Genomic DNA, 20152 nt, shown 5'->3' on the forward strand with positions numbered 1-20152 from the left:
AATATTTAATGTATTAAATATTTGGTAGAACCTTCCCCAAAATTAACCTTCTAGTTGTTGCTGTTAATGTATCCTTAGGAACCAGCTCATATAAACTTAATGTAAAGCAATCAAACTCATGTAAGCTCTGGCCTAATTCTCCTCCAAACCTGTGATTCATGCTGAGAGACAGAGTTCAAACATATTCACAGTGAGGCTGCAAAAATAAATCCTCATTTACTCTATCTATATACACTATCCTTAAGCATTTTGGTTTTAAAACTTGTACTCTTTCTACTGTCAATTTTTACTTTTTATACTAACCAGACCTATTTATTTGAATGACTGCATGTGCAAGGAGGTACTTCTCAAATGACTATTTCTACATAGCAAAGACTGGCTTTCCATCACATCTCTAACAACCAAAACTGGAAAAACTATTCATTTCTTTCAAATGTGCTTATAAAACTGCAACAAGAGCTGCTTCAGATACAATAAATTTGTTGAGTCAGCACTTAAGCATTTGTAATGCTGTGTTTTGTCTCAGGGGGGCTGAGTGCTGACAGACCTATTAAAGACTCCTTTACTTGTTCAGAAAGCAGAGTTTGACACAGATATTGACACCTCATCTTCACAATAAGAAAAAAGTACTGAAATTACTCTTTAGTATTAAGTACAACTCCTGAAAACCATCAAATTTTCATACTGTGCAAAATTAGCAAATAGATTCTAAGATCCCTAAAAATCAAAAAGTAAAATAGTCACAGGTTTCATCAGCAAAACCAGATCCACTACTAAGTACTAGGTTAGTCAACGTCATGAGCATTAAATTATTAAGAAAAGTAATTTTTTAAGAATTAGCCTACAGTCTTCAAAAACTAGCAATTAACTCCTCATGGTCACCAACTAACAAGGTTTATCCTCCTTTACTGTGCAAACAATAAGTAGTAAATATTCCCTTGAAAGATGGATAAAATGAAGCTTGAATCAATAGGACTTTTGCCTGCTCTACCTCTGTATTTTGAGCTTGGTAGCCAGAATTACAGAAACATAGCAAGTTGTGATGTGGCCTGCAAAGAATGTTAGTTAGCATGGTTAATTAGTCCTTCACTACAGCAAACAGGAAATAAATTCAACTAAAACTTTTGCATCTAAAAATATTAGTTCACTTGCCATTTCACAAGCTCTGTGATTGTAAACTATGTTAATTGCCGTCTTCAAGAACAGTAAGAAAAAAAACAGTTTGAAATTTAGCTCTACAAGGCAAAACCTTGAAGAACTTGACATTTTTTTGTACAATACACTGAAAGGTCCCCATAAAATTATTTGCTTCATTCATGAGAACCCAACTAATAGATTGCCATGCAGTCCCAGAAAAATTCATTTTCAATAAACAGTCACAACAAAAATATTTCATTTGGTTTCACAAATCCAACATTACCGTTAATTCAGCCCATGTCAAGCAGAACTTTAAAGTTTCTGTGGCATTCAGAGGTCTTGTACTTTGGCACAAATAAATATCAACTTTTCAGAAGGCAAAGCCCCCTTTACTTTTGTATTACCTCGGTCAGTATTCAATTTCGTATAATCCTTCAGTCCTCAAAAATTCTTTCATATTTCTCAAGTTAAACATGAAAAGTCACTAAAGTACCCTTAAAAAAACCAAACCCCATATATCACCTCTAAGAATTTAACCCTATTCAACTTCCAAGTCCTACCATAGTACATCTGCACACGCAGCTACCAACACATCCATGTAACACAGGGTGTGCATTCTCCTGTTACATACAGTAGGGTTGCATACTTCTATCGTTTCAGCACAGGTATCTTTTACATAAGCCTTGGTTAACTAATTCAAATGATAATATGATTCTACTTTTCATGGAAATTCAGAGGAAGTGTATTCATGGCTGTACTGTTTAAGTACAACAAAAAGGCTCAGTAACTACAAACCAACAGATACTGTTTTATACTGAGCTGAACAAGTTTTTCTGAAACCAATGCTTTTCTTAATGGTAGTTTCTTATGATAATTCAGGATATTCTAATTATTTCCTAACACCCACAATATCTTTTGCTAAACTCTTTTTGATACCTGTTGGCAGGTAGGGGGTGTTATTTGCTTCTTTGTAGTGGGGGTTGTTGTACTTTTGTGTTATGGTGTTTTGTGTCTACACAGAGTATTAGTCACATTAATACAGCGGTACAGTGGTTCCCATGCAACCACTACAATAAGCAGAACTCAAAAAAGATGTAAGGAATCCAGCTCAGCTAACATTTATTTACAAAGAAATACTCTCAGCAGTCAAAAATAATACCACCTTCTTCCAATTAACTCTGCCAAATCTTGCAATAAATACAATTAGTAAAGCAAATAACTTTGCTGAGGTCCATCAGTTGCCTTGGTTATTTGAACAACATTCTTCTTCAAATTCAGCTGCTTTTATTAAATCTGTGTGGGCCAATGCTGACAGCTCAAGATCTGCCCTCCCCTTCTCCAGCCTGGGACCACCTTCCAGCTGCCCCTTTTCACTGCACTGTCCTGTCTCCCTTCCCCTCCCTCCCAAGCAGCATCCTGTTAGCTTTCAGCAACATCTGTTCCCTACTTGTTGCATGACCACACCAGAGGAGAGAGGGGAAGTATCAGAAGATACTTCCAGGCCAGCCAGCCCCAGCATCACCTCCAAGGGTGCCCTGGCAAGGACCCAGTGGAATCACAGTCTGAAATACACACTATATCAAAAGGCAAAGAGGCATGCAGGAGGAAAATGTCTCAATTCTCCTCTATTTTTGTAATAGTGGAGGGAGGCAAATTTGATTGGGCAAAAAGTATGATTATATTTTTTGAGCACTACCTGATTTCAATATAGCAAATAGTGTGTCTGTAGCTTGTTCACTTGGGCATAACTCAAAGTAGGGGACACAACAAGCACGGCTGTTGAGAGAGAAGTTGGACCACATCCTGCATTGGGACTTGAATACCTCCTCATTGACATAAATCTGTCCATTTAAAAACAAAAAGTTACATTCTTATGGTTTCAGCTTTGGGAATGAAACAGACTTTCATTCCAGAGTAGCCATAAAACAATTAACACTGCAAAATGTCTCTAACCAATTCCCCAATGCAATCTAGATTGTAGAATGACACTGACCTTGGCTCTCCACTTATCAGGCTCAGTGTAAATTGTTTTTGTTATGTTCAACTCTCTTACAGTTGTGAAGTAACTCAGTCAGGCTGTTTGAGTGATACTGGACTAAAAAGTATCTGTCACTGGAAGCCTGCCTCTTAGTTACAAAGAATATACTTCTTTACTGTGTGTGTTAAGCCTAAGGGTCAGACTTTGAGCTCTGACCTGAATGCAGAATTCAGAAGCGGGCCTCTAAAAGAGAAGCTTTAAAAAACCTGTTGAATTTGATCATTAAAGTCTTTCTTATAATGTGGGATACCTAATCTGCTGAAATTCACTAAGACAACATCATCAAATTAGCAAAAATGTTCCATGGCTTTTACATTTTCCGCTCCATCAGAAATGAACCCCCGAAATCTAATGCAACTAACTTACACAATAGAGGAATTTTCAAAAATTGAAAAGTAAATGGAACATTTAACAGCTTTCTGAACATCTTCATGAAATCTTAAAGTAGGTATTTAATCAGCATTTTCATTATGTTGAGATAATACTTCTGTGTTCTCCTACTTTCAGCAATGTAAAAGTCTAATTCACATTTTGGAAGGCCAGGGGGAAAAAAACATCCGAAAGAAAAGAAAACCCACTTTGAAGCATCAGGAATATCAACTATCCTAGCAGCCAAAGCTCTATGCTGGACTTTTTTTTTTTTTTTTTTTTTAGAGAAAACTACAGCAAATCTCAATTTTCTTTCTTTTTCATTCTCTTGACCTTGTTGCTTTATCAAGATTTCAGTCCCAAGGTATACCCAAAAAGGAACCTGTAGGTGGGAAAGGATATGCTTTCTGGCTCTGCAGAGAATCTCACAGAGTTACAATGTGTATGAAGACACAGGGGCCAGAAACCTCTGAACAGCACCAGGAGAACTAAATGCTCACACCTTTCCAAAAGGCACATCCACAAGCTGCAGCAGAAAGATGCAGTTAACACAAGATGATGTGGCAACTCTGCTGGCTTTCTGAACAGTCTGAGCCCTGTTACTGCAGAGGTAAACAAAGAATTCCTTTCTCTACCATTCCCTTGTCTGTACCACTACTTCTAGGAATGGCCAGGCTCTCTTGGGTGCTTTACCACTCCATATGGTGTGGGTCTCTCATGGTTTGTTGAGCTATATCCCAGTGCTGCACTCCATATGTACACAGCATATGTACACTTCAGCCTCCTCATTGGCCTTCTCCAGGCACTGTGACACTGGCCCAGAAAGCCAAACAGCTTTTGGCACCAAACAGAATTGTTTTGTACTTACAAGAATTATGACAATCTGTCTTTGTAAGTTTTTTAACACACACAGTCATGACTGAAGTGCTCAGACTGTAACTTACTTCTTCTCTTTAACCAGGTATAAACTCCTATGCAAGGACTAAAGGATATGCTTTACTGTTTGTGTCACTAAGAGACAACATTTACCAACCTTTTCTTTCTCCCTAAATTTGGATACAATATTAAAAGAATTACAATGTACAAAATTAAGCTTGCTCACTGAACAATTCTCAAGAGAAACCACAGTGTAAAGCAGAATGGCACCTATGGTAATTGCCTGCTTCCTAACTCTGCTAACACAGATGACTCACAACAATCTATCACTACATTTTAGTTCTCAGTGAAATACAAGTCTATTATATAATAACTAAATTTATGTGTTTGTTTACAAAGGCTACAACATTTGCTCAATCAAATACAAGATCAGATAGCTTAAGGTTATTATTGATTCATTTGTTCTTTCTTTGCATTTGAAAATTGCTATTCTGGTCTCTCTTTTAACACAGTGGATATGAAACTATTGATTTACTCTTAAAACACTTTTCTGATTTAAGTTCACAAGTAATGGAGTTGGGGCAAATTAAAAAAATCAAACCATCTAGTCCTGATTCTGTACGTATTTCCTTACTTTTGCATCAGAGTTTTAATGCATTAGTCCTATCACAAAATATACCACTTTATCACAGACATTAAAAAAAAAACCACCCAGCAACACTAACCAAAGTGTTGTGCTCTTATTACTGTCCTCCAGACCTCATCTTCTCCCATTTTTAAGTTTTCTCTTCATTCACTCTTGGAGAATTAAAATATGAACTAGAGATACAGTAAAAACACTGTTTCATAGATGAGGCTGCATTGCTGAAAACCTAACTTTCCTTCCTTTTTAATATTATCCTTTTACAGAATATCTTGTTTTATACTACACCTGTTTGAAGCAGAAGCATATCCTGAAGGCCAGAGTGTATTTTTATGAATAAAAGCAATCAGCAGCCACATTTATCCACTCAGTTCAGATGTAGGTGGTTGGGCTTTTTTGTTGTTGTTTTTGTAAGCTTTTTTTCCACCCTGCTGGATGTTTATCAAAACATACTCTGGAACTATGAGGTTTGGAAATACCCCACATGCTATTACTAGTTGGTAAAAGGACATGCAAAACTTTAAGAGGTAACAGGCACATATGCCAACTCTGCAGCTTCACATATTTCTAAAAGCAGCAATCTCTATTAAATGAACAAAACTGCTATAAAGTTGTCTTGGCATAGTAGGAATGTCTATTCACTATTTCCTACCAGAGCACTGCATTAATTTAGTTCATCCCAAGAATTATTAGATTTTCAGGAACATTGTGTTTTGTTTTTTAACTAACTCTGAGAAGCTTGGGACTTACAACTGGCCAACATTTTCTGTCTGGAGCCTCCTTACAGCTGAGAACAGATGGCTACTCTGCACTTGGCAGCTCAGAAGGCATCGGTCTCCATCCTGCAAAGACCACACTTGGAACACTTGAATGTTCCTGAGAAGCCTCAGAGAACGAGCAGCATTCCTAAAGTTACTCATGTGCACATATTGCAAAAATGGCATTAGCATTCACTGGGCTGGGGGAAAACAAACAAACAAAACCTCCTAAACATTACAAATGAAGCCTATAAACCACCCCTCTGGAGATAGTGCAGCATGCACTGAGAGTCAACAGGTAAGGCCAGAAAAGAAAATCCCAGAGGCCACATTACTTTTTATTACAAAAAGTTTTTTTATGATGAAATGTGTTGATGTTTTAGCTACAGTCAAGGGAATAGGAGAAGAGAATGCTACAATGCATGATTTAAAATATATTGGGCAATAGTCAAAAGGACAGGAAAGACAACTGCACTCCATGACAGCATTTTATTGGGTTTTTCTTAGGTAGGAGTCCCTCCTGATGTTAGTAACCAATCTGCTCTTTATTAAGGCAAGCTGTGCAAAATAGTTTTATCACTTCAGGCACAAAAAACCCCTACATCTCACATATGCTATCTTGGTGCAGTCTATAAAGGTCAGACAGCTATGAAAACTGACCCTTGACAACCTAAGCAGGAACTTGGCTCGCTTTCCTTTTTGTTTTTTGGGGTTTTTTGGTTTGGTTTTTTTTTTTTTTGCATTAAAGTATTTTAAGCAAGAAAAGAGTAAGGCACCTTTAAAAATCATAAAGACCTACAGACACTACTAAAAAGAAATGAAAATTAATGTTGAGGTCCCCCGAATGTAACTACGTTCTATTTTAAAAAGACTTGTTGTTTGGTTTTTTCCCAATTAATTATCTTCAAAACTTTTCTTCTAAATATTCAGCAAAAAGCAAACAAAGAAAACAAAGACCTAACATAACTAGAAAACAAAGACCTTACATTAATCTACTATTTACACTATTTTAAAACTATTTTGTACTAGATTATGAAGCCTCTATATGTACTTAAATTAACGAGTGTTATCCACATTAGCATGTATTTGCTAGCCGTGCTCTTCCAAATTTTTCACATTATAATATTGCCAAGAGCAATCTTCACAAAAATCATTTGTCAGCACCTTTCCCAAAACATTAGATTAGTTCCAAAGTACTCAGCTCCTACACATTTAAGCTGACAATGTCTGTTCACTCTTGCTCTCATTCTGAAGCCTTTGAGATTCCTGTTTTCAAGCTATTTTTCTAGAATCCCAAGGATTAGGGAATAACTTTGTTTTAAAATTTCATGACAGAATTATGGGCAGAAACAAAGACCCTGCAGTCACCCTTCTTCTACTCCTTTGCACATGTATTCATACACTCCCTCTCTCCCACTCCTCTTTCTTCACCTCTCTGCCTAACCTTCACTCCTTTAGGGTCAGGATTCCATCAAGCCAGCTATTTTGCCTGTATCTTATGCTCCTTAGGTGCCCAAACCCACCTATCACTTATGGCGAAGTGTTTAAGATGTGATGAAGAAAGCACAGCAATACAAAACTTAAAAAGTGAAAGATGATAAAACATTTGGGGAAGAATAAAGGAAAGGGAAAAGCAGCCTCTGCTGTACTAAATGTGGGAAAAGGTCTCTAACACAAACGGAGTGCTGTTCTACCTATACACAGCATAGGTAGAACACACGTTTGGTAATGTATATATACACATTATACCAAATGTCAGTAACACCCAGGCTTGGGAGGCAGGGGTTGCTCGCTTTCTGCAAAATATCTTCAAATGAAGATGTCACTGTCTGACAAGGAAACCAGAATCAAATGCTTGGTTTACCTTTCACAAGCCTAATATACTGATTAACAGCTACTGTCTTGCTGAGAAAGGGGACTTGAAGTCAGTTCTCACCGGGGACTAAGAGTGTTTGTCCTTGTAAAAACAGGAGAGCTCCTTCCCCAGCAGGCAGCAGTGGCAGCTGCGAGGTCAGAGCAAGGGCCAGAAGCCCCTGCTGTTCACACTCACAGCTGGCCAGCAGCAGCTTGCCTGCAGGGGACCAGCTCTCAGCTGCTCAGAGGCAGCAGGAACAGAGATTTCCCTTTCTGAGCTCCTTATGCTGAATTGTTTATAACTGATTGTTAAGGAAAAGGTAAGGACTGAATTGCCTCTGTACAGGAAGTCGTGAATTGCAGAATTAAAGGAAAGCCCAAAAGACTCCTTCTGATATGCTGTATATACACCAACTCATGAATTCCCATCACCACCTCCAATTAAGAAAAAAAATTACATATTAGCTATATGGATAATTTGGATGATTCCTGTCTTTGATTTGCTTATCAATAAGAGTGAGAGAGCCTGAAATAATAAACCAGAAACAAAAAAAAAAGCTGCTTGGAAGGCAGACATACTTCATTTGTCCCTTATGTATCAAGCAATTGGACAACTGGCTGCGGGACAAACAGCAGGACTTTCAGCTTAACTTCACACATTATGCCTGTTTACTTTACAAAGATGAATGGCTGGAGGAATTCCTTCAGAACATCCTGATGAAAAGTAATTTCATCCTTGAAATTTCATCCTGAATTTCTGTCATTACAAAAATTAAATCCCACACTGCAAAGGTTTGATGACATTTCAACATGCAAATAACATCATTTCACAGTGGCTGTATATAACTTCCAAACAAAGGCATCCAAGTTGCACATGGAAAGGCCAAGGTTACACATTTCTCCATTCTCTGAATTCTGTCTGATCTACACATTGCAATTATTACAACACTTTCAGCTTGATCCTGTATAAATCTGGAGTTTACGAAAATTTTAGGAAATTCAATCAAATTTGCTGTATGAAATGAGTGTCTTTGGTATTCATGTGCTTTATGTTAGCTAAAAAGGCTGAAAAAACATTCAAGAGTTCAGAGGAAATACAGGCATTACAGAGCTCCATCATAAGGTTTTCATTCAGTAATAGTAACTGCTTGACCACTCAACGTTTTCTTTTCATTTCTTTTTTTTCTAATTAAGTTTTGAAGCAAAGTTGGGGCAGAGGGGAATCAAAATGAACAGCAGTTTAGATAGCAAATACAATTATTTCCTTTAAATATATAGCTAAGTAGGGTATTTTCCATATAATTTAAGTGAGTCACAAGCTTTGGATAAGTGCTCTTTTAATCTCTGATGTTGAACATCAGTATCTGCTTGTGCCAGGTTACCGCTGTAAACGCTGATGATCAACATTAAAGTTTGTTTAACCTCCAGAGCTGCACTCTGGAATAAATAAACTTTTGCCATTAGTAGTTTGTATGAGACATTTTAGAAAAGCAAACACACAAAACCACCACTAATAAAAATTTTCAATCAGCATTTCTCTTTGCACAGCATGTTTTCTCCCCAGTGCTCTCAGCCTCTGAAGGCACAACGAGCAAGCCCCAAGCTGCTGAGGTGGCAGTCCCTGAGCCACAATGAAGCTCCTCTTACAAAGTGCCTGCTGGGCAACTTTGCAGGTAGCACGCCACGGCCAAGAACAGCTCCTAAATTCCCTTTGAAATGTCTATGGTGCTCTTAGTAACCAGTTTGGGTGGAAACCAACATGTATCTCAGCATTCTCAGCCTGGAGAAGTGCTGTAACTACGTAGAAAGAACCAGACCACCGGCTAATCAAGACTGGCATTTACTATTAGAGAAAATAACCCAGGCTTTGTAACAAACACATTCCTAAAGACAGCCAGGCCATTGGTACCCCACCACCTTTAAAGCTGTAATAGATATTTATCCACACTAACAGAATCAGGGTATTTTGCAGAATGCTTCTGTTCAAAGTGCTCCTTTTCATTGTTGTCAGTAATCCAAATGAACCATTCAAATCCTGCCAAGTTAGGTAAAGCACAAATTGACAATAATCAGCACAAACAAACTATGATGCAGTGGAAGACAAACCAATGAAATAAACAAAAGAAATATCCACTTCTTTCCTTTTAATATATAAAAATGATGGTGTGGTCATCTGGATCGTATTACATAGCAATAATCACCCATTACCAACTAATGCTACTTTATTGCACCTTTTATGTCAGAAAGATTGTGAAATAAAACAATTCTGCCATAAATAGAAATTCTTCATGACAAGTCAAAAACATGCAACATGTAGACAGTAACATTTTAGATCAAGTTTAGAAGATAAAAATTAAATGAAATTTCAATGTGTTTTAATGAATTTCTAAAGGACTACACATGAAAAAAAAAGGGGGGGAAATGCCTCTCAAGTAACACAGAACTGTCAGCTTATGCTACACATCACATCACAAATACATTCCTAGAAGGTTTTCAGAGCATATATAAAATACCAGTTAAGAGAAAAGTTGGTTTTGATCAATTCAAAAGCTGCCTAATGGTGGATTTTATTTTTTTTTTTAATTCTGGCTAATCCAATGAAACATAACCTCAGAAACACTGATGAAAAGTTAGTTGTGCACACAGTTCTCCACTACATACATACATACATACTTGACAAAAGAGCAGAAGAGGGTGTTCTGTTATTATAAGGAATAAAAGTACCCAGGCTTGAAAATATTGTCACAGGCTAATTCATTTTCCTGAAATCCAAAGCAGAGGCAAAAGTGAGTTTCCAAGACAACAAATACATAAAATTGGCACTTGTTGCCCAATCAATGGTTCTAATAATAAAAGGTTCCTTTTTCTTGTGTTGTAAGCAGCTTTGTGGCAGGTGGCCTTTTGTATTATTCTTACATAGTTTATGAAAGCAAATAATCAAGAAAATCCATAAATCCCTTCAACCATCTTTGAAACAGAGACCTGGATTTAAATGGGGAGGAAAAAAAATTTAATGAAACTGTGGGCACCAGCCCAGTACTGCACTCCAGCTCCCCAGGCCTTTCAAGTGGGAGCATTAGGAAACAAAGTCATGGCTTCATCTGGCCACTTGGAACAGCTGGCTGCAGACAAAGCAGCACTTTCTGCTTTACACATCACTTCTGTTTCCTCTACAAACTACCAGCATACTTCAGGCCACTTAACTAAACAGAAAGGTCATCCATAAATTTATCTCCCACACAAAAACTCTGTACTAATTAGTTAAGGGGAGAAAATGTACACAGTATCCCCTTCATGTCCTCATTTTGTTACTTTATAACAGTTTTGAGGGGATGGAGACAGAAACACTGCACAGCATCAACAAAAGTGAATTCAAACAGCTTGCTGAATTTCTGTAAATTGAAGCCAACAGAAATGAAAAATCATGAACTCTTTTCCAACAGAAATTAATCAGCTCTGTCAACTAAACAAAGACTCCGACTAAAGAAATAGCTGCCTTCAGAAACTTAAAAAGAAAATATATCTCCCACTAACTGCCAGAAGGCATGTTCTTGAAACATCTGCCTTAATGAAAAAATACACAACTAAACACAGACTTAAGATATTCAAACAACAGATAATTATTTGTAGCTTGTTGTGTAGCAAATGGGCTTTGACATTAACTTTATGTGCCAGTATAATGTCAAAGGAGCCAAAAGCTGGAAAACAAGTAAAAAAACCCAGCACAAAATGTCATCCCAGGAATGGGTTTTTTTGGGTAAGACCTCTGGAGGACCTACTGCCTTTCTAGTGCAAAAACCATCTCAGAGCTCCTTTTCCTGCACCATCATCAAATGTGGATAGAGTTGTGGTACTGGAGGTTATACACACATATTTACTCTGTCATAATCTTTTAATGCTGATCAGAAATTGATCTAATAGGTCACCAAGTATCTGCAGCTACAGACCCCATCATCACCTAATAAACTGAAAGAGGGGATGTCCAGCAATGAAACAAATGAATAGTTTGTAGACTTTACAGCAGCACCTGTTGAAGAACTGCCTCAGTAGTGCATCTGCTAGGCACTGCCTTAGCTAGCAGTTCTTAAACATAAAATCTCTTCTAATATATATATAAGCACACAGTCATTCTGATAAATGACTATAAGAATGCTTCACATCATTTAAAAATCAGGACATTCTAAAATCACTACATAAAGAGGAAAATAAAACCTCTGGATTTTTTGAACAAATTTGGCCTGTCACATGCACATACACAAACTGGGCTTAAGCAAATGCATATCAAGCTCAGACAGCAATAGAGTCACCTTCTTCAGAATGGAGTTAACAGTTTGCATGTTCTGTCATCCTACTGTCCTTAGTCTTCCTAGTCACAAGCTCCACACAGAAGAATGCAAGATTCTGCATCCCATTCTACATACAATGTACACAATGACAGCCAGCATTCTTTCTCTGGACTTACAACTGTGCAGGGAATTGAGAAGGAAAGACCCCAGTAATACTGGTCTCAAGGAAATAAAAGCTCTCCTAAGTAGGTGAAAGGAACTGAGAAACACAGGGATCCTTCACCTTTGCACAGACCCCACCTTTGAGAGCAGGGCACATCCACACTCCTGTTGGGAGCTCTGAGACAGATGTTCTGCAGATGCTCGAGCCCTCATTTAACCAGAGAGCAGAGGAAGCATTTGGAAAAGAGTAAGCCAATGGGGTATGGATGTTTTGTGCAAATTCTCCTCAAGCCAAAGGCACAAAACTGTCCTGACAGTAACTAATGCAACATGGCACAAAGCCTAACCCATAGTGAGAAGGTTCATCAGTCAAATCAATAGATTTGTACAAATATAATCCTTAACATGGGTGTTTCTGCTTTAAGAGTGAGATTATTTTGAGGAAATGTGATGGGATAATTTTACTTAGATTAAACCACTTCTGGAGTAAACCAAGCTGAGAAGATCCCAAGTCAGAACAAGCACATCTACACTAAAAATTATATTGCAATTACATGGAAAAGTGTTTGTACAATGGAGGGGGAAAGACTACCTGGGACTACAGAAATATCCTTAACTGAGTATTCAGTAATTTTAAGAGGCATTTTTCATTCAAAAAGCCATGAAAACCTGAGCTGCAAAATAGTAATCACAACCTCCATTGTGTACCTGCATAATGGCAAATATTGGCAGAAAAATGCAAGATAGTCTGCAGGCACTGAAATTTGAGCATGGAAGAGAATCACTGGTTTGCCATTCAATTCCCCCCCTTAAGTACAAAGGAATTCAAGATCCTTTGATAAATCAAAGTCTGTAAAGCCCATTTCTTCTCTTGTACTGCAGCTTTATACAAAAAATATAATAACAAAGTATGCTTCTAATTTTACTCATGCAGCAGCCACTGGATGTCTTACAAATGGACAACAAACCACATTCTGTCAGATTTGAATTCTCCATAAAGCTGTATTGAGTTAATAACTAAAATATTACAGAGCTAGGGTTTTTCTTTTAATTAATTAATTAGTACTGAAAATATTTCAGAAAAATTAGTTGCTTACTGTGCTCTGTCCCTCTCTGACACACAACAAAATTAAATGAAATATAAAAGTCCTGCAGTAGGGAGCACTCACCTATGTACCATATTTCTGATAAAAACTGAAAGAAATAATTAGTCTTAATGCTTGTTTCTTCAGCATTGCATATACTGCACAGTAGCAAATCTGAGTCATCTTAATGAACAACATAAATTTAAAAAGTGACAATTCTACTGAAGATCTTGTTGCTCCTTTTTTACATGACCTCAGCAGGACTCTTTCTACTCTGAAACAAAGTACACACATGGTTGCAGTGAGGTAGTGTAAGGTCTACAAGCCACTGCAAAAAATCAAATTTACCAAATGAAAAAAAAGTCAGAAGGAAGTTTCCTTATATTTGTTTAGCTAGCTTAAGAAACAGACAGCTTTTAAGCAGCTATTTCCATATTTATTAAAATTATCACCAACTTATTCAAAAAAAGCTCAATTCATAAAGAGTCTTGAACTAAATATGAGATACTACCTAATTATTTAAAATTAATTTATCCTTGCAGGACTTTCAGGAAAAAATGTACCACAAAATCTGCTCATCTTTCCAAGAGCCCAATCATGAACAAGTGTGTCCACCTAAACCTGCATGTTTTGAATGTGACACAAACCCAGGCAAAGTGCAATCTACAAGCAACTCCAATGTTTAGCAGAAAGTTGCTCCTGTGATTTTCAGCCCTACTGCTTGTCATTGCAACAACCTACCGACCTGATCTTTACATGAAATTTCTGACCTTGTGGTTCAAATAGGAGTTCAGCATTGATAATCTTGGCCATATGTTCTACTTGCTCCCTACAAGTGGGAATCAGCTGTGACCATGATCTTCATGGCACAGTTAAAAACATACAGAGCTGCAAAATGCATGTATTAACCACAAAAAAAAAAATCATTGGGGAATTGGGCAACACAAACAAGAACAAACTAACTTTTGTTTACAAAACAATTAAGATACAAAGTGTCAAGAAAGCTTGACTGAAGGTATTATTTATTTTCTGCATTTTGCCTTACCTAACATCATCCAACTAAGTTACAGAGAGCTTATAATGCCAATATACATCAAGTGAGATCACAAGTGGGCCACAGCATCCGGTAACAAGCACAAGGAGAGGAATGTCAAATACGTGCTGCAGATAAGATGGAAAGTAATCCATTTGGCAGATGTTTTTGAGTAGCGTAAAATAGAGGATTAAGAAGTGTTTTGTCTCAGTTCAGGTTGGGTTTTTTGGGGAGTTGTTTTCTTTTTAGAGAATAAGATTATTTTAATGAAGAAATCTTTTTCAGGCTTTCAAAAATGATGAGAGCACACTGAAGAAATAATGGCAGTGCTTCACAAAAATTGCCAAGTAATAGACTGTGCTCAAAAAAATACCTTATAGAACACTAACAATTCTAATTCTAACACTAACAAATTCTGACTCTAAAAGATGGCTATATATCTATTTATGTTGGTTTTCATAACCATATTCCTCAATATTCAGCATTACCACACATAGAAAAGCTATACTTCATGGGTAAAAAACCAAATTAGTTACAAGAATAAATTCAGAAGCTGTTCAAGAGTAAACATCCTTTTCTTAACCCTTGATTCTAAAAGTTACAAACAAAAAAAAAAAATAAACCTCCTGGTTAGAAGACTTTTCACAGTACTTGCTTACAGTTTTGTAATAGAAATATGAGACATGATTCAAGATATTATATCTATAAATGGGCTTATTTCTTGCACAAAATCCTGATGTTGGAAAATACTGTGCAAATATTGTACAAGTAAAAGCACTGTGTTGTTTACTAAAGACACTGCTTAATTAAATCCCCCTGAACTTGTACCAAAACTCATGACTCCATCCAGGATGCAGCATGAAATGTTAGCCCACGGCAGTCCATGACATGCACCAATATTTCTCCCTGTCTCAGGCTATGAAGGACAGAGAAATAAAACCAGTGTCCATATGCAGCTTTGAAAATTACACATCCAGCCTAAAACCATTGACCACCTGAGCTGATGTTCAGTGCAGCCTTAAAAATATCAGGTACAAAGTTTTGGACAGCAAGGAGTGTTTGTATAAAACAGCAGAGTTTAGGAGCCCATTTTTACTTTTGTCCAGCATACTCTGGTTCCTAACAAATGAAATTCTGCAGAAAACAGGCAAGGCAACCAAGAGCCAAGGTTGTCCAGTTGAGCTTCATGGAAGCACTCAGAAGTATCTTAAAGTATCTTTGAGGTGAGAGGATGTTCTTTTGTTTCTTATTTCTTGTCATTAAAAACACAAGAACATATGGAAGATCTGCAAGTGGGATATTCAAGAGCATTTAAGCAGATTTGAGTCCTCCTTCACCAATCAGATACATCAGAAAATTCCAGGGAAAGTGTGCTGAGGGAATGACTACATGAATGATACTTCAACTGGTCTACTCACATTACTTACACAAGCCATTCAAACACCAACACAAAGACCAACAACTCCATGACAGACCTGCAAAATTTCTGAAGCCCAAGCTGAAACACAAGCACCGTATCTCTCTCCATTATCTCTGGATGCTTAGAGCAATATTCCACACTAGGAGGGGACAAATTTTATTGTTTCAGATTAGGTTTGACTCATTTTAATATTGAGATTATTCTCCAATTCTTCTGCACTTAAAAAATAATTCTACAAACAGATGAACTTCCTACTTGCCTTTGCTCTTCAATGCTTGAAAAGTTTCTAAAGGATGTGAACTTCTTTAGATATTGCTATGGTAAGATGCCAGAAATTTGACATGAGACATGAGCCAAAAATTAACTTTTCAGAAGCATTTCCAAACCATCTGGAAAAGAGGCCTTTAGAGTACAAAATAATTAATACCACCTTCAATAAAACACTAAGCATACAGTAGTCTGGCCTTTCCTTTGTGTAATTAAAATTTTTGAAAGCATCAAACTACTCAGAACAGATCATGAATCACTGAAAATAATTTTATGGGGTTTTTTAACACTATGAGGTTTGGGTTTTTTTTCTTGAACACAGCAGTACTGACTTCCTCAAAATTGCTGATTAGAACTTTAGATGAACAACTGTGCATAAAAAGTTGCCTTCAGGAAAAGCCAAAATCAAACTCGTGACCTTTCCAATGTAAAACTGTATCCAAATCAAGTAATCAAGTAATGCATTCATGGCTCTTAACACGAATATCCAAAACCAATGAAAGTGCAGATGGAAGCCATAAGCAACTCCAAGAGGCAGAAAAATTCCTCCTTAACTCACACTTTACAGTCACAGCTGATTTATGGTTTGGAAACAAATTCCATACCTCAACTGTGCAACATAGCAAGCCTGGGGGAAGGAAGAAGGTCAATGCAGCCCCTTGCACAGTGCTCACCTTTGAGCACAAACATGAACTTCAAGGTACATCTTATGTGCTGGGATGAAATATCCTGCGATTCACCAACTCCTAATAAAATGTCAGTGAAGAGCTCCCAGAAATTCACTAATGCTGCACAAAACTTGACAATACTTGGGTAATGATTCTGACATACTCTTCTATACTTGTTTTATATTTCCAATGTACAAAATTGTGACATTGGAAAATAAGTTGTTCAAAATGTGTTTGCCTACATTTCTGCAGGAAACTGTTCAGTTTAATAACTACAAAATAAAACTCCCTTTTATTTAGTATGATAGTTTATGAATGCACATAAAATCTGGGCAACCACAGACTCTGGAAACTACCAGTAGCCTTAGAAATAACTACTTATAGATATTAAATACTAAGCAGGAGAGATTAATAGAGTTTCGGTAATCAGGTAAAATCAAAACTGCAAATTAAGAACACATCTTGAATTATCCATTCACAAATAATCTACAAATAATCTAATGGGTTCTCCAGAGATTATTACAAAAAAAATTAAATCATCTATGAAGTATTTCAACTTCCAGCAAGTCTTACTTTCCCCACAAGGAAACAACAAATAATGTTTTTAAAGGACTTAGCCAGAAAACAAAGTATGAGTATCAATAAACTTGAGTGAAAACATAATTTAAATTATTTTTATGTGTTTGCACTATTTTGTCACTGAGAAAGAGAAGGAGACACACTTGGGCTCAGTTTCATTTGCTTTCTAGGTTGTAATCTTTTCTGTGCATAAGCAGAGAGACTACACCTTCCTTCTCACACTTAGTCAATCTGATCTTATCCTCTGCATAATTTCCCAGTGCCTTTATTTCTGAAAGCAAGATTATATCAGGAAGAGAATTCATAAGAGGTTCAATTAAGAGAGAGAATCATTTTTGCCTTGTTTCTGGGGTTCATTTTAATGCTTTGCTCCTGTGCAATGTCTAGGCCACACAGCTCTTTACATTCCAACTCTTCTTTCCTTCTGACTTCCACTTCTACTTTCCTCCCATCCTAATGAGGATAGTCATGTGCTCAGAGTGCTGCTACAAAATAAAAAACAAGTGAATTACTGGTTAGTTCCTTTACATCCTTTCATTTGCCCATTTTTTCTTCTAACCTATTCAATAAGTTATTTCCCTTTCCTTTGAATTCCAGCCATAACCCAGCCTACAATGCTACCACGTTTTTTAATTTCAAAACATTGGCCCTTGAACTATTGCAGTATTTATTGACCAATTAAAAACAATAAATCTCTTGCATAAATATCTGCATGTTGTTACTTGTGAGCCAGAAAAAAAACTTCCAGAAATTTCCATTAAGCTCCTCATTTCCTTAGAAATATCTTCCCAGTATTACTCCTTTTCCCCAAAGAATGTAAAACTCCAGCAGAAGTTGAGCTGATCAACTTTCCCTCTCCTTCACTCTCTGCTCAGCTGTTACCTCTTTTCTGCCTTTAAGGCAGAAGTTGTTACTCTGCTGTGTGTTTATACAGCCTCAGCAATTACTGCTTTCAGGTGTACTCCAGCACAATGAATGTGTCAACTGTTAAATTACCAATTCTAATTCAAAGAGGGGGGGAAAATGTTTTAAATCACTTTTTACAACAGGTGGTCCCAAATTTTGGGACTAGAGATTACTGAGCTGAAAACTGCCACATAAACAGCATCTTTCTCTAGGATGACTCCTTAGTCCAGGGCACAGTTCCATCCATCCAGGTACAGCTCCAAATCCGAAGTGATTGTGCTGCCCTCCTGTGGCTTGTGAAGATTTTAAGCTCCAGAAGTCACACACACGGCTGAGAAAATCTCTGATTCTGCTCTTGAAAGACACACTGCATAGCTATGAAGTTTACTTTACTTTGAAAAAAGTAAAAAAGCCAAAGTGCTGTTGCAGGGGTACCAAAGGTCTCCTGATGCCTCTGCCTGAAAGGACCAGTTCGGCTTTGCAGAGGAAACACAGAACAGCCATGTGAAAACTCACCTGTCCCTCAGTTACAATGTGCAGAAAACAGCAATGTATGTTACCTACAAAAATACTACAAAAACAGGTAAAAACCCCCTAAGTTTAAATCCTTGTGTTGATTATGCCACATAGGTAAGTGAATTATCAATCCCCACACTCTGGGATATGGCAAATGGGTGACATAAAACAGCTAAAGGACACAAGCTGCACACTGACCATTGATGTAACTAGGATTTAAGCCTAATGACAAAACATACAGAACAATCTTCAAATAAGCACTGAAGACATTTTACAGCAAGAAATACCAGAATACTGAAGCAGATCAAATATCCCATTGAAAGTCAAGACTGGTGCTATAGAAAACCAATTTAAATTTTACAGTAACTGGAAATACTAAGATACTAATATATTCTGGAAAAAGATTATGAAGAGTAATGTCAACAACAATTTAACATTTTATCCAATAGCATATCTAGAATATTTGAAGACAGAAAAGTGTTAACTCCTCCTCCTCCTAAATATTTCTAATTAATACAAATATGATAAATGTCATCACTGCATTCTCTACAAAGTGATACTCTGTAGCACCACATCACTCTTAAGTACACCTTATTCACCATTAAAGGATATTAATTTCTAGATTTCTACTCCCCAAAAATACCTCTGACGATGATTTTGAGCCATGTTCAAAAGAAAATATCTTTTTGAATCATAATAATCATAATATGCTGGACATTGTTCCACACCATAACTGCTAGAATGGATCAGCATTCCTTCACTCCTCAGTAGTAATCTTCCACAAAAAATGACCTGCACCTCCATGCTGTGGAGCACTTAGTAAAAATGTAACCTCTAAACCTCTGGCTTAAGAGATGAATTATGTATCTCTGGGGATCTGTGATCCCATGAATAAGGAACATAGAAATAGAAAAGGGAGAAGAAAACTAGTAAACTCTACTACAATTATATCAGGAGTAAAAGAAAGACCAAATGTTTAAATGAAACAAAGGGCAGAGTTACTTAGCAGGCTACTTAACATTTATTAAAGATTTCTGATTAAGATATGAAAAATTAACTTAACAACCCTGTTAAAAAATATCTGCTAGACACCTATGAGTTAATGGTTTTGGGGTTTATGCCCTTCTATGTGTCTAATAACTTCAGAGACAAAAGAAAAAAAAACCCTCACAGCCTAACAAATAAAACTCTTTTTTGTTTTTTATCCAGGGCAGATTACACTCTAATTCTACACAGGTAAATAAAGTCAGTTTAGGCCACTGACTGCCAAGTGCAGACATTCTGTCAAAGTTAATTGTGGGTTAATCAAAAACATGTTTCAACCATCAGAACCAAGACAACTGTGAATTTACAAAACAAATCATTATGAATTGTCTTCAGTGCTCAAGCCATAAATCTGTAAAACATTTCAACTGCCAAACTGCAGTATTTAATTTTAATTCTTTAGTATGTTCAGTAAACAAAGACAAACCACAGCAGGACTAAAAAAGCCTACACTGAACTTTATGTACAATACTCTACAAAACAAATCTCTCCAAAGCCTAATAAACTCCCA

At 36.9% G+C, this 20152-nt stretch overlaps 1 protein-coding gene across 6 annotated transcripts in view; it reads right to left on the minus strand.

Moving 5' to 3' along the window:
• Positions 1-20152, minus strand: part of GSTCD (glutathione S-transferase C-terminal domain containing) — a 45858-nt gene that overhangs the window by 12194 nt on the left and 13512 nt on the right. The gene's annotated exons all lie outside the window — the stretch shown is intronic.

The sequence above is a fragment of the Passer montanus genome, unplaced genomic scaffold, assembly GCF_014805655.1.
Source record: "Passer montanus isolate IOZ18808 unplaced genomic scaffold, ASM1480565v1 scaffold169, whole genome shotgun sequence".
Lineage (NCBI taxonomy): Eukaryota > Metazoa > Chordata > Aves > Passeriformes > Passeridae > Passer > Passer montanus.